Source organism: Sylvia atricapilla, chromosome Z (genome assembly GCF_009819655.1).
Source record: "Sylvia atricapilla isolate bSylAtr1 chromosome Z, bSylAtr1.pri, whole genome shotgun sequence".
Lineage (NCBI taxonomy): Eukaryota > Metazoa > Chordata > Aves > Passeriformes > Sylviidae > Sylvia > Sylvia atricapilla.
The window spans coordinates 1,979,341-1,996,069 of record NC_089174.1 but is presented as its reverse complement, the minus strand read 5'-3'; positions in this window follow the sequence as shown (position 1 = coordinate 1,996,069).

Sequence of the window (16,729 nt, the reverse complement as noted above, 5' to 3'; positions counted from 1 at the left end):
TCTGTTTCAGGGAGAAACTGTTCCACATAAAGCTGAAAGCACAGTGAAACACCCTTGAGCTAAAACTGCTGCTGAAGTCTTGTTACCTTATCAGGCAAATGAACCAAGAGAAAAAAGCATTATAATATGATTTGGCTGTAACCCAACAAGAGGTCAGATATTCTCTTGGTTGTCAGTAGACTTCATGGAAAGCAGCTTTGGTGCCTTGGAGAGCTCAGAGAGCTTTCACCTCTCAGCCTGTCCTTCAAAACATGTTGGCCCTGCCAAAAAATGTGTGTTGGTCTTACTAAGCAGGGCAGCTACTTGGGTTTGGGCTTTGTTAAAAGCAAAACAGAGCAGCACATTGCTCTGAAAGAATTCATTTTGTTACCAAAAAAAAAAAAAAAAAAAAAAAAAAAAAGAGAGAAAAAAAGGAGGAATGTTTCATATCACATTCAGAGCTTATCCTGCTTTCATTATCCTGCCCCTGTAGCCTGCAGGGTGATAGAACACACACATGTAACACACCTCAAAGTTATCAGAGCAAAATCAACATCAGAAAATATCACCCAGGTTCTTAGTGCTTGGTAGAAATAAAGGAAATAGCAAAGGTCAGTGAGATTTGTAAAACAGGGCAGTATGCAAACAGACTGATTGCATGTCTTAGGTGTTATTTTTGTCACCAAACATTCCCAACTTCTCACAGGAAAGAAATGCTATTTATGAACCTAATCAGAAAAGAAGCCACCAGCCAAACTCACAATTAATTTTTTTTTTCCCCTTGGTGAATATTTACTCAGAACTTTGCCTCGTCCTCTTTATTGCTCTATTGCTCATCCCAAAGTCAATGGTTTATTTCTTGCTGCTTGAAATGTTACATTTCAAACCAGTGTGTGAATTAAAACCCAGCCCCTCTCCAGAGTGGAAGCAGATCTGTAGTTAAGAGCACCCTCTAACAGATGGAGAGGAGTTTGACTGAGGCAGGGCTGCATCTTCACGAGGCAGCCCCCAGGAACCATCACTTCTGAGCATCCTCATTGAGAGAGAGGCTCCTGCTGAGAAACACAGAGCAGAAATAATTATCCACACTCCGGAGCAGCAACAGGGACTTGGCTTAATGGTGCTCGGATAGTCAGATGAGTGTGCTGTGGATGCTTTGGGCACTAGGAAAAGAATAATCAGCATTTAACTGAGCTCATAAAATTCGGTCTGAGCTAGGACTTTTCTGTTCCAGGGAAAAGAGGATGGAGCACAGACAGATTTAATAATATTAATTCATGTTTGTCTTCCCGTTCTTCATACGCTATGTAAGAAATATATTTATCTTTATACACTATGACACAGATTTTAATAACTGGGAAATCTGCCTTCAGCTCTTGCAGTAAGAAGGATATAGCAGAACTAAATCTAAAAAGGTTTTCAGAGTTAATGAGTATATTTGAGAGGGCCACAAATATAATTCACCTTGATATAACCAAGACTTCTCTGCTGTTAAAAATATAACCCTAAACCCAAAGAATATGCATTGATAATGACAAAAACTTTGTATTTTTAGGGTTCTTGCTGCAAAGTCACTTTGAAGAAAGAAGAAGCATTCCTCAAAACCAAAGGCAAGAATATTATCATCATAATTAATGGATTCTATGAAAGGAATCTTCATCCCATAGTCACATTCACTTGGCAGTAAAGCCCCACAACCTCCATGAACCTCAAGGGTTGTGCAATTAAAAACCCATACTTTTTAACTGTATTAATTAAATGTAGTCCTGAATAACTGATGACAGAGTAAATAAAGCTCTGTTTTTGTGTGCCACACATCATATCTGTGCTCCCAGGCACTATTTATTTTATTGACAAGAAAATAAAGTTATACAAGACAGGACAGGTTTTACTGCACATGTGGTGGCAAGGAATGTGCTCCAGGCAGTATCACCCTTAGGCAGGATATTTCTGGTGTCATTCCATCCTTCAGAAATGAAACACACACGAGAAGGTGGAATTTTCTCTAAAATAGAGCAAATAATTTACATGGAAACCTTTAATTTCGAAATCCCAGCACGAACAAAGAATTACACATAAAATGGGACTTTGGCAAAGCATTTACCTGCTGAATGCCTCCAACATACACAGTTTGAGAGCTGGTGAGCACAAAAGCTACTTGGGAAACTCAATTTTTATTCTCTTTGAGCTGAAACAGTTTTGTAAATACCTGTTTACAAGTGTTTGAAACACTCAGAAAGTACCAGTGAGCACAGATTGAAGTGTTGAGCTCATGTTAGGGGTAAAGCATGTGTGATCTTGGCTCTTGGAAGAGAGGAAATCTAATCCAGATTTGCATTTCAGCAAAGATGCACCACACTAATAACTTTCAAAAATTGCAAAGAGATTCTTAAACCAGAAGTATTTAGTGAAGATTTTCTTGCAAATTTGCCTGTCAATAAAATGTTGGTTAGAAGATCCTCATTGAACACTACATCAACAGAAGATAAATACTAAGTCAGAGGAGAGCTTGTTTATGATTTTATGATGAATTTTGAGGAGGCAACTAGTAGATAGAAGACTTACGCATTTAAAACAATTTAACATAGTATGCATTTAAAACAATTTAACATAGGAAATGTGTCAGTTCAATTACTCTGGAAAAAGAATTTTAATTTAAAAGCATTGCTCAGTGGAGAGTCTAACTCTTCTCCCATTTATTATAAGAACCACAGAAGTGGTTTTTATAGCATTGACTAGTATATTGATTAATTTCTAAAATTCATGTTCCAGACCTAACAAATTGTTTCTGTCTGTGGCATCCCAAAAATACAGCAAGTTTTCTCAAGCAGTTCATCACATGCACTCACTCTATCAAGAGAATTCCAGGTTCCTTTTATTCGTACTTGGGTTTTTCACCGAGGTGCCCAGAATAAAAATGATGTTGATTAGGCATCAACCACTCCAAAGCAAATCTGGAGAGCTGCAATTTAACTGAATGTTAATTGAGCAGCTGGAATGTAAAACAAGAGGTACATAAAAACCAAAGCAAAATATTTTTATCTTACAAAGGAATAGCTGGAATCTCACTGGAGGCAGAGAGCTCCCACTCATTCTGGATCTGGGGAGTGAAGGTGACACCATATCCATTTGCACAGTATTTCCATCACAGGGTGTGACAATGCACAGAGGAATCTCTGTGGCAAAATGTTAACATCCATTTTCTCTACTGGGAAAAGGAAATGAAATGCAAAGGTGTCAGGTCATGTAAAAACAACCTTTCAGTGCTGTTTAACAACGTTCAGATGAAGTACATTGTATTAAAATGAGTCATCTGTCAGCTGCAGCGTGTGCTGGAGCTGTGTTTTTGTAGCACTGCATTTTCAAACAGAAAATTCTGTTTTTTGCAGAACAAACAGCCCCTCACAAAGTTACCCCACGAACAAAAGTCATACTGCTGCAAGTTACAGGTGAAAAAGCAGCAGACAGGGTCTGCAGGAGCTGGGGTTCACGTCAGCCAGCACAGAGGAGATGAAGGCACACCCAGAATAGCCTTTGAGCAGATTTTGTCATGTCTGGTTTTGAGTAACACAACACGAATACCAATAGGCCAACAGAAATTTTGTCTCAGATACTGATGACAGTTTAGAAACCCAGTGCTTACAGCACAAGCTTGATGAAGTTTTGATTCCAAATTAAAGTCAAAACATGGTAATTTTCAAACAAGCCTGGCCTGTAATGATGCTTTTCCCTCAGGGAAATGACCCAGACAATTACTGACATGGGGGAGAACAAAAGCAAAGGGAATTGAAGATGTATAGGTGATTGGAATGTAAAACTGAAGGGATTTTCTGGTCCTACACAACCTCACCAGAGCCATGTACAGAGTTCACAGGAGTGAATTGCTTGTCAGAAGCCAGGCAAGGATCAAAGTGTCAGAAATCAGATGACAAGCACAGGTGATTGAATCGTGGGAAGGAGATGGAACAAAATCACAGGGAGAAAAATGTGTAAAAAGTCATGTGATCCTACATTTTGTTAGGAAGCCTATTGAGAATATGCACTTTCTCCCTGCTCCCTGTACTCTTTCTACATCAGAGCAGCTGAAAAACCCAACAGTCATTAAAGCTCTCCATTCCATTCTATATAAAAAAGGAAATTCATGTCAAATGCTATGCAGGATGGAGGCTACAGCATAAGATGGTGCCTTGTACAATTTAAAGCTTAAAAAAAGCAAGGGTGAATGGAGTAGGCTGCCTTTAGAAAGTAATAGGAAAGCAATTTCTTACAGTTCAAATCCTGTTCTAGGCATTTAATGAGGTGGGGAGGCTGAGCACTCACTCTGAGGATGCTTTAGGAGTGATACTGCAAGGACACTAAAATGTTTATGTTTCGCATGTATAAAATTGTTACATAACTCCCTGGATCATAACTAATAATATCCACTAACACCATTAAGGCAGGTGGACTTATTGCTGCCCTGCTTTTCCTTTTTTCCCTGCTTTTTCCTGATCCTCCTTTAGTTTCCCTGAATAAAGACAGACAAACCCAACTGCAGTTTCACAAAATTGGGGTGATTCTTTATTTTTCTGTCCAATTCATTGTCACTCAGGACTTGCAGGGTCCTTTGTCTTGCCAGCTGCAGTCCTTGGCAGAAATTATGTTTTACTCTTAATTTAAAATGCCACAGGAATGGTGGGAAGGGGAACTCAGGTAGTTCCTTAATACTAGCAATGAAATTTAATATAAATATACATAAACAGAAGTCATTTAACTTGGACTGAAATAAACAGTGGGGGGAGGAAAGTGATTTCTCAGTTGCTCTTCAGTCTGCTGCTGAATTCCTGTTCTCTGAGTTGGTCTAAATTCACAATTCAAGGTTGGTTTTCCTGAATATTCAAAAATTACTGAGCATGGATTTGGAAGTTTTGGGTTTTAAAAGAACAAGTGTTTGGATTTTTGCCCATGATTGATGGAAGACTTACAGAAATAGGAATTTAATCTAGATTTGTCATTTCAGTGCACATGACTGAATGCAATTTTACTGCTGACATCTGAAAAGTTATGTAATGTTTCAACCTCAGAAGAAAATGACAGTATTTATAAAATACAGTGGTTTATAATACTAGCCACAACTCTCTGAGAATATAATGCTAAAAAATAAACTTTCATCAAGCATTTTCTTAAAAAAATGGGTTATTAGCCGATTTAGAACAAAAATATTTTATTGGAAGTAAGAATTAAAATAACGTTGTATAGATTTATTTCTTTTAAAGACACAAAAAATCCTCTTTAAAAGAAACTTTTGCCCAAAGAAAGGGAGGTACTGATAAGGAAATCAGGGAGCATGATCACGGCCTCCATTTTGTGTGTCTCAGGCAGGAAAATTTGGTGCCAAAGCACACAAAATGGCAGATCCCCTCATTAAATTAACATTTAATGAGGGAACCAGGTGAATGGGCACAGGGAGGAGGGTTAGGTTAGTCCTGGGAAGGGGACAGAAGGTGACAGGAGATGGCAGAAAGTGGACAGGGCACTCCTGCACCTTTTGGCAATTTCCACTTTGAGACACGGGGTATGAAACTGTGAGAGCATTGATTAGGAAATAGACATTTTGGTGATCCATATTGCTTAACATTTGCTGCATTTCGCTACACTCATGGTCTGGGAAAGAAAAGCAGGATATATGAGAACATGAAGGAATGAAAGCATGAAGGATAAGGAGAAGGACAACCTCCACGACAGGAGGGAATTATCCTAAATCCCAAGGATACTAAGATAGCAAGACTCCTTAAATTCCTGAGACTGAGGTTAAACTCACCATCTGGCTTGGACTGTGACCAAGGGACCAGCAAGCATTTGTCAGCAGGTGGGGTCAAATGTTTATTCTCTGAGGAAGACCTTTTACTTCCTCCCTTGGGACCACCTACGACCACCAGAGACGAATGCACAGGCACAAAGGACTGATAAGATAATTAGCACACGGAGCAGGACAGGGTGGAACAGGGGAATGAATACACGGGGGGTTTTGTGAAACTTGATCCATATGTAATTTCTTAGAGGATAAAAGAGAACGTGGACAAACTGGTCAGCATGCACGACTTTGATGGAGATATCCTCTGTGCTGCTGAATAAAATATATACTCAATTGCCTTTGAGTTTTAGGGTCTTTCTGCACATCTCCAGACCCCTTCTGAGAGGATGAGGGAGTAGGAACAGGGTGAGAGGAATGTGATAACTGAGGTGACAACGGGGGTTCCAAAACTTTAGCATTCCCTGAATTCTCCCCCAACCCCTCGATCACTTCCTAAATGGAACAAAAAATTGGATAAAATTTCCCAGCCCAAAAATCCCCTTCAGTTTGTAAAACATATAACCTTTTCCCAACACTGTCCCAAAATTCAACTGACAGAACTAATTCCTGCATAACACCCGTAAAATGCTTAAAAACCCAACAGACGAAAACCTTTAAATTCTCCTTAGAAAACTTAACACATTCATTAGCAGGGATATTATGAATTTGGAGATAAACTTCCTGCTGCAGGATGGTGAAGTCTCATGCCCATCTCGCCCGTCTCTTTCCCCTCACAAAAATCTAAAGGCAAATTAAAAGATTAAAACGCAAAAATAAAATAAAAAGTGAACTGTACTGCAACACACCCACAATTCCACTGGGCCAATGAAAGAATCTCATGGGGGTTTCACTTGATGTGACCAATCCTTGACTTCACTGCGAGTTGCTGGTTGCCCCTTCAGTATTTCCCCCAGAAAATTGGGGTTTTCCCTTGAGGAAATGGAACACCCAAATGTGACTTTTGTCCAGTGGCACAGGTTCTGTGGTGCCCGGGGGCAGTTCTGAGCTCACAGTCAGTGTCACTCAGCTCTGCACACAGCAGGGACACAAAACAAATCCTTCTCCTGCTGCACACCAAGGACAACTTTCAGCCCCAAAGCACAAACAAGGGTGGGCTGGAGGAGGGACAAGAAGGATGGGACCTCACAGCCTGGAGCTGGAATGGGACAATTCAACCCCAATGTGCAAATGGACCAAAACTTATAAAAACGTAAGATCTAGTGACCAGCCAGCCATTTTGTGACCATTTTATGTCCATTTTGTGTTTATTTTATGCCCATTTTGGGTCCATGTTGGGTGTAGCCCTGGCCAGGCTCTTGTCCTGCCCAAGGTGTGTCCTAAAGGCCTTTCAATAAATACCTATTTTATTCTCTGGCTTTGCCCAGTCTCCATTCCTGGAGACATCAGGACATCACCTCAGGACATCGCCAGGGGCAGGAAAGGAACTCTTTCTCACCCCAAATAGAAGGGTTTCCTTTCCAGGCAGGAGGAAATATAGTGGCAGGAAGAGCCAGTGAGTCTTGTTCTAGTTTTCCGTGTGTATTGTTTGTCTCATCTCTTCTGTTATTAATACTGTTTCTGCTCCTATTTGTTCTTATTTGTTCTTCTGATCCCAAGGCATCACATGGATAGCTCAGAAAACAAGAGGTGGGAAGGGTCTTGTCTATTTACGGCCACATGCCAAAGGGGTCCAGGGATATAAGATGAGGAACAGTGGAGGGTCCAGGTTTAAGTATGGGCTAAGAGGCCGTGGAGAGGATCAGGAGCATCAGGAGGCAATAATCTGAGGGAATAGGTGGGGCAAAGGACAACAACCAGCAGGGAATGTCAGGGAGAACATGTGGGGATACAAAAGCCAACGGGGAAACAGGGAATGGAGAACTGTCTAGGACTGGGCCATATATGGGTAATAGAGGAAGGTGAGGCCAATGGGCCAATGAGGAAAATAGAATTAGGGTTAATTAACATGCTCTGCACTGTGGAGGAATCCCTTTCCTCATGCTAAATTGCAGGTCATTGTGCCTACAGAACACCCTTCCAGGGTACTGCCATTGATGTTTCCCTGGTAGGCTCATGGGACTCCACAGACAGCATTTTTCTTTTATTATTATGCACAAACTCTTTAACATCAGGAACTCCAGATACTGTGAAAAACAAACGGTTCTTCTCAAGCACTTTGTTCTGTGCAGATTACAGCTTCAGTACAATGGAGTTGAAGAACCTGTGTTAAACATAAGGTAATTGAAAATAATTCAATTTTACCTTTCTTAAAAGGTGGGGTTAAAATCTAGATTACTCTGTATTTATTTTTTTTTTAGCAAACATATTCAGGAAAGCTGACAAATATTCAAGATGGGTCTCACACGAAGTATTCCACCTTTTGAAATAATGATTCTGTTGAACAGTCACAAGGCAGAGGAAATGGGAACATAGGTGCAGATTTAAGCTCAGTGGCTGTAGTAAAAAATTATTCCCTAAGTAAGGTTGTCTGATAAAGCTGACAAGAAAAGCCTCTAAGCAATAGTTCTGCTGATGCCACTGAAGGATAATGAAAATAAAAATTAGAAATAAATATTTTCCTCCTCACTCTACTAAAATAATGTAGAAGTGAAAAGGCTGTAAAGAAGACTCTTTAATGAAAACACTCCAACACACGATATTCTGAGGGTATGACTCCATGTGTTTGTTAGATACAGGTATAGAAACTTCAGTAGATTGAAACTATTTAAAAATAAAACACGTGCTATTCATAGGACCTCCTTTCCATGCTGTGCTTTATCTCTGGCTCCTTTTGTTATTTTCAGTGACTAAAGGAAATGCTGCTGGTTCCGAACTATAATTACATTTTTCATACAGGCACTGTAGACATACCTTTGGAAGATAAAATTTATAACTAAAGAATTGGTGTTTGGGACTTCTTGTTTGTCCTTCTCCCCTCTTTATATCATATCTGACTCCATCTGAATGTGCTCATCATGGGTAATTTCGAAGCCAGACTAAAAGGCCAGAAATAATTACTTCTTTTTTTCCTTTCAGGCTGAACAAGGTGTTCGGGGCCCTGCCATCCAAATAACTGCACTGTTATTTGTCAATGAAAACTCAGCTTCTGCACTTCCTGCCAGGGGAGTTTGGGTTGACACATGGCCCATTTAGCTCATTCCATGCCTTGCTTGCTTTGTCAAAAGAGCTCGGGATCAGATAAGTGAAAATGTCCAAACTCAGCAGTTGCAAAATCTCCCTAATCCCTGCAGACATCTTAAGCTTTGAAGAATGACTCCCATCTTTTTCTAATCTATTTCTATGATCCTTTCCAAGATGTACTTGATCATGTAATATTGGGGATGTCTAACATGTTTTACTGCAATATTTCTATTACTTTTTTTTTTTTGGTCCCAGTTGCATTTTTATACTGTTTGCTTGTCTTGTAATATATTTTGAATTAAAGTGGCTTAAAAAAAAAAACCAACAACAAACTTGCAACTTTGATACCTGTAAGTGGCCTCAGTAGGCAACATTTAGTTTCTCAATTCATATTTAGGCTTTTTTACTAACAAAACCAAACCAACCAACCACAACTCCAATATGTAGAAAAATATCAGAAAGAACTACCTGAAACAGGATCTGATCTGCTGATTAACCACCACGTTCCATTTTTTTCTTGGAATTTTTTTTCATAATATTGTAAAAAAATCCCCTAAGCTTATTGAAATGAGATTTGCTTGCCTTATCCACATTTCAAATGCTCAGAAATCATTTCAGTGTGTTAGGAGGTCAATCATAGAACACTTCAGGATGGAAGGGGCCTCTGAAAATGCCCCAGTGAAAGTGCTGCTCAAAGCAGGGTTACCAGAAAAGCAAATCAGGGCTGTTCCCAGCCAGGTTTCAAGTACCACCGAAGCTGGGGATGCATAAACACTTCAAGTTAGAGACTGCTCTTGTTGTCAATTACTCTTTTATGGCCAGGAAATATTTTCACCGTTGCCGTTTCCATCTTCTTCTTGACTCTTAACCTGTTATCTTCTCCTCCTGCCTCACAGAAAAGTTTCTCTGTCGTTTCTGTGGCTCCCATTCCCATTATTTCTGTAACTCTAGAGATGGAAAGGCTGAGATCAGCTGTTGCTTGTCCCAGCTCTGCTCTCCAGGCTGAGCACATCCAACCCCTTCCTCCTCTCCTCACACCTCATGTGCTCCTGTCCCCTGCTGACCTTCGTGTCCATCTGCTGAACTCCCTCTTGTCACAAGGAGATCTAAACCTGGGCTGCCCACTCAGAATGATGTCCCAGAAGTGAGGAGTAAGGAGGAAAGAAACTCAGTTCTTGCACGTTGCGTCAAAAAGTTTGAAATCTTTTAACCCGATTTTGAGGTTGTTTTCTTTCGTTTCTGTATCAGAAGTGCTTTTTGTTTATACACCAAAGGATCTAGAACTTTCGTTAGTCATTTCAAGGTGGTAAGGGATAGAAATTTTCCTATTTAGATAATGCTGTTTCCTGAGATGCAGTTCAAGTTTTGGTGAAAACTGAACAAAAACAAGTAGTAAGTGATAGGATTAGGTTTTCTGGCAGAGAACTTTTTGAAACAGTGAAAAAAAGATCCTAGATGAAGCATGAACATTAAAAATTTATGTCCTTTGTTCTATACATTAAGATTCAAAGAGACAGTTCAGAAATCCAGAATAAAGATTTTTGCCATTTAACTTTTGTCAAGTGTCACTGTAAACAGAGTGATTTGGATTTTTCGATAGAATTATTAATTGCACGAAATAAGTGCTGCTTTGGTCACCTCTGAAAATCCTGGCAAGGCTGAGGCTATAAATCTTTCAGTTTCTCTGTCAAATTCTGCCCTGATCACAATGGCTGGAGCCTCTGAGAGAAGATGAAGTGTAGCATATATGTCTTTGGAATTAGACTGCTCTCTCTGTCATGGGACTCAGCCCTGGCAGGAGGATGCTCTGGGATACATAAATCAGGAACTAACCTGGATGTGTCCTGATTTGGGATGCTGGAATCCAGCTGTCTCTGTGGGAATATGTTCTTTAATGCTTCATTGAGCCTGTTCTCACAGAAATGAAAATGCATGTGTTTGACACGCTCCTGTGCTTGGCTGGTTGATCAAAATAGATTTTTTTTCTCAGCCTTTTTTTCTCACTCATCTTTTCATGGGAATCATTTTCCATTACTTAAAATCATTCTGAAGCTTCGTTCCCCAACTTGTTTGAATATGCCTGCATAATCTACACAAAGCAGTGTCCTTTTTGGACATGTGATAAAAAATTAATAGGGCTTCGAATTTTTAACAGTTAGCTCCAGCTGCTGGATTTCTTCCTGTATTAAAATCACTTAAAATCTCTTTTCAGTTCTATTCAGAAGGCAAATTATCTAGGAAGGGCAGATAAAGCAAAACTGGCAGATCGAGTTTTTCCTGGTGAGATGTATGTATTTTAAAACATGCAGTTCTGTGAGGCAACGTATAAAACATGCATAATCTATTCTAATGAGATTCCAGAAAGTTCTGTGCCCAGGTCTGAAACGTTTGGAAGTGATAGGAAGGAATGTGCAGCTTCAGATGGGAGCCTGACTCCTGTGAAATTAGGGGGGAGTTATCTGTGCAATCCAGAACAAAATGTTCCTGTTACTGTCCACGCTGCTTGTACTGCAGCACGGGGAAAAATATCCTTTTTTAAATTAAAATAAAAGAAGAACAAGGAGCTGGGCCATGTTTTACTAAATATCCCACATTGCACTGTAAAATCTCTGTGGTAGAGAGGATTCCTCTTCCTCTGCTTTCTTTTCCAAGTAGTGTGATAGAAGGTAGGAAGAAGGGAAGAGGGAAGAGCAATTCTATTATCAATATTTTGGAGGCTGAAAGATGTTAATGGATTTCTTCCAGCATTAGGCAAATAGTCTGACAGGACAATGAATCATTTTTAAAATCTCTGCTCTCACAGTGTAAGAGCAGGAGGACACTTCTGTGTTCTGCACATTTTAAAATTTTCAATAAGATAAATGATAAATGTTCTAAGAGGAATGATTATTCGGCTCAGAACTACACTATCCTTTTCAGCAATAATTTATTTTCAAAATATTTGAAATTTTTACATGAGGATAGGTAGCGTCCTGGTTTTGCCTCATATTTACTCATATATTACTAGTGTTCTGTTAATTAATCTATCTTTTCTAGTTATCTGAATCTAAGAAAAACTTTTGAATATTACTTAGGACATTACATGCTGTGAAGATAGAATTCCACAGGCAAATTAAACACATACCAGATATATTTATGTCAGACAGTCCAACAAAGAGAACCATGGGCCTGAAAAAACCCCAAATTTGAGAATGCAAATGACAGATTTCCTAAATGGGACACCTGGAGCAGCTGATGATGGGTATTGAAATGTAAGTTGTATCTTGAGTCTTTGGGTTATTTTTTTGGTTTTGTTTAGGTTTGGGTGTTTCTTTTTGGGTTTTTTTTTTGGGAAGGGGGTTGCATGAGGGCATTTTCAGAATTGTTAAAGGAAATGTGAGAAAATAACAAAGATTATGCCAAAAAACCAGCAAACATTACGTCTTGTCAACCTTTCATCTGTCCTTTGGCACAAACTGGAGTTCAGTGGGATCTCAGGTACACAACTGGATTTGAGTTTTTGAATCTCTCGGCTGGTGAAGCAGGAATAGCCATCCCTGTCCCAGGGTGTTGCTCTGCTGTTCATGTGATGAGGTTTCAGGGGACACTCCGAGAGAGGATCCAAATTTCTCAAATCAATTCTTGTCCCACTTGAGGCACAACATCGCTGGCAATTTCCAGGAATACCCTTGAAGTCACCTTGTGATTTGAAATGCTAAGTAACTTTTTAATCACAGCATATAAGCAATATTAAACCAAAACCAGAAGTCTGCTGTCCTTACATTGCAGTTATTTCAGCACTACAGCCAGCAGGAAAGTCCCTCATTGCCTAGCCCACCATCCTCTCTTTTCCCTTGTTTTTGCCCTGCTGGTGAGGTGCTGCTGTGGCAAAAATCAGCCCTCATTTGTTTGCTGTTTTAAAAGATACCTGCAAACTGTAACAAAATAAGAACAGCAATTACTGTGGGAGCTGAGTAAGAAGCTGCACTTAAAGGAGGAGGAGAAGCAAATATATCAAAACAAAACCTTGCTTCTTTTGTTGCACTAACCCTCAAGGTGTCTGTGGCTGGTTTGCAGGGACTGAAGTGCCTTTTGTAATTCTCCAACACGGTCCTACTGTAAGCAATCAATACCTGGGCTGGGGGAAGCTTGTCCCTTTGACCAAACCTCTAAGATGGATCACCTGCCTCAGCGCTATTATTAGGAATAATTCATCAAGCCCATACAGACACCTTGGTGCCTACAGTAACATTAACACCTTTGAAGCCCCCTCTCTCCTCCCCATCACAGTCAATCTCGCTTCAGTCTTCCGCAGCTTGGAAAGAATTAATCCGTGGAGGCAAACAAGGCAAGGACAGGGTGTGTTGACAAGTCTCAAACTCACAGAAGACATTTAGCATCTCCTAGTGATGAGCAGAAAGTCCCTGGGTGACCCAGGCCGGGTTTCTGCAGGGGCAGCTGGAAGGAGCTCCCCAGTTTGCTGGAGTTCCATGGGGCAGCACTTGGCTGCAGGAAAAAGCAGCAGCAGAGTCATTTTATAGTCTACAATCCCTCCTGAACCTTAGGGTGGAACTTGCCCCACCCTATTCCTTCTTGCCCACTTGTTCCCAGAAGCTGGAGAAAGGAAAACCGGGGTTTCTGAGCTGGAGGGCAGAGGGGATGGCTTTTTGCCAGAAAGGGGGAAAGGAAAGGGGGATCTGGATCCTAGAGAATGACGGAGGTAACAAGGCTGCTCAGAGAACACAGGAGAGATGCTGCAAAGTCCAGCATCTTTTAGGGGGATAAAGGAATTTCTTTCACTGAAATGTGGGAGGGGAAGGGATCTTGGAAAACAGATTAATAGGATAGGCTGGGGAAGGGAGAAATACAGAACTCCAAACCACTCATAATCTTGTGCAGTTTCTGACAGTCCCTTGAGCCTCACTGACCCTTATTTAACAGAAACTCGTTGTAATTCCTTTGTTCTTCTGTGTCCTGTCTTTCATCCACAAAACTGCCTGAAATTCCATGGCTGTCTGATACTCCCCATGCATGGAATATCACTGTTCCACTCACTCCTACAGTCACTGCTCATGTTCTGCAGTTGCCTTTGAGTTTTGCATAATTGCAGAGCTTCCCTGAGCCCTTATTGCACACCTGAGAGCTCTCTCATTGTGAGAGAAACATTCTGTCATTCATTTCCCACCTCTGCTTCCTCTGCATTCTGTAAGAAATAAATAGATCAAGCTACAATTAATACTAACCAAGTCGTGTGGGTTTTCCTGATTTCCTGAAATGAGCATTTCTCATGGACTCAAGACTCACCAAACTCATCAAGAAATAGAAGCAAAATTATTTGTTAGCTGCGGACCAGGGCAGAAGCCCCCTGCTCTAGCACAGTGCAGCTGAATATGCTGCACCTTTTTTCAGAAGAAAAAGATAATCCATATTCTTGTTTACCAGATTTCTTTCTGAGCCACGGAAATTACTGTGAATGAGTATGGAAATGTTAACAGAGAAATTGGATGTTCTGAGATGGGAGATCAGAGGCAATTCCAGCTGCTCTTTTAACAAGAAAAGAATGTCAGATTTCTCACTGTGTGATTATACAGGCATTCTAGACAATTTTTATTTGTTCTTGGTTTCAAATTGTGTTTCTAAAGTTGATTTATGTCTGAAACTGGTTGCTGATGTTAGGAAGACCAATTCGAAAGAATAAATTTTTTGTGGCTTGGGAAGCTTCAGTGCAGAATATTTAATGGTTGATTATTGTGGATCATTTAACTCCTTTCTAGAATGGTGTTAAAATGGTGCATGGGGGGGTGTTATTGGTCTAAATTAATTTAATGTGTACTGGAATCAGATGGGATGATTTCATAAGGAATGTATTGATTACTCCTATCTTTCTGTGATACTTCAAAAACTGTGGTTTAAAAGTGTTCACAAGCAAAGCTTTTTGTACTTACCCTGTTCTACAGAAAGGAAAGGAATTAAAATTACTCCTTTAACCACAGGAGAGTATTTCTTAACCACAGCAGAGTATTTCTTTGTCTTTATGGATGTTCTGTGTTATTGGCAGTTCTCTATTGACCTCCCTTTCAACTCTGGAACTTTGGTTTTACTGTGGAAGTTAAAGAGATGATGATGTAATTATAACCCGTGAGACAACATGGATTATTTCGAAACTGCACGACAATGAAACAATGATAATTACATGGTAATTTTTGTTACAAATGTGCTATGTCCACATGGTGACAGATCTTGCCATGTGCATCTTGAGATGAACATCACCACTGCTCAGTATAACCCAGGCTGGTGAGAGGGATAAAATGGGAATACATTGACATAACACTGGGAAATACATTGAAAACAATACACGAAATAACAACATACATGGGAATAGACTGAAATAAACATGGGAGAGCTGTGTTCATGGAACAGCCAGACAATTCAGGCCTCGAGGCTTTGCAGTTACTCTGAGAAATAAATTATCAGGGTTAGATGCTAATTTAGGGAGGGTTGTGAAGGAAGAGGGAATCCAATGGTTCTCTCCAGGCAGGGCTGCAGACCCAGGGCTGGGATTGGTGTCGAGCTCCCAGATAGAGCAGGTTTTATACTGGAGGAAAGCAGCTAAATTCTGCTTGGATGAGGGGATTAGTAATTGAGATTATTCCCCTATCTGCTTCAGATTGGCCATTTTACTCTTTCTTACACCCCAATGTAAAATTCTTAGGAGGGCAAACCATTGCTAACACTGTGTTTTTATTTTTGATTTCTGCAGCAAGCAGCAAAGAAAATTCTGTCAGCTTAATCAGCCAGTATTATGTAAATGTGGGGGAAATTACAGTAGTTGATGTTTGAAGAGGGTTGTCAGCAGTGAAAGTGTTTATAATGTTTGATAAAGTTACGGCACTTTTTTTTGCAAACAAGTAAAAATAAAGCATGCATCACCACAATTTTCCATCCGTTTAAGTTTTAGATTCCCACTGAAACTCAAATTCAACTCTATCAAGTTCTGTCTAATCAGTGCAAGTAGCTGACCAGTGTTTAGTGCTAGTGTAATATATTTTTGTATTGCTTTTGTTCACTCTTATCAACTGCTGAAAAAAAGAATTAACAAAATGAAGGAGGAAAGAAAAAAAAACAAACAAAACTGGAGCTGCATAAACTGTGGTGGGGGCAATTTGTGCCCAAGGAACGTTGTGTTCACACAGAAAAAGGCAGAAAATATGGAGCTCCTTGTGTGCCTCTAGAGAGGGATGTTTGGTGGTGATGGTTTAATTGTGTTGTTTTTGTGACACAAACATTATGTCCCTGAAATACCAGAACACGTTGAGATTTACGGGAGATTTAAAACCAACCAACCATAGTGGCTTTGATTATTACAAATGAAATTAATCAGAATAAGCTGGAGTTACCTAAGGCTTGTAGAACTCAATGCAAAACCTGGAAACTAAGAACAAGGGAGTGGAAAAAGCTGCAGTGTTTCCATCCCTGGATGTCAAAAATGAAGAATCACAGAAGAGGTTGGGTTGGAAGGGACCTTAAAGTCCACCCAGTGCCACCCCTGCCATGGCAGGGACACCTCCCACTGTCCCAGGTGCTCCAAACCCCAGTGTCCAGCCTGGCCTTGGACACTTCCAGGGATCCAGGGGCAGCCACAGCAAATCTGGGCACCCTGTGCCAGGGCCTCACCAAGAGACAGACAGAATCTCTCTGTGCTGATGAGTACAGCATAATTTTTGTTGATTTCACAGTGAAAAGTAGAATAACATTAAGTTTTTCCTACTGAAAGACACTTGCACTGCACTTTGGAAT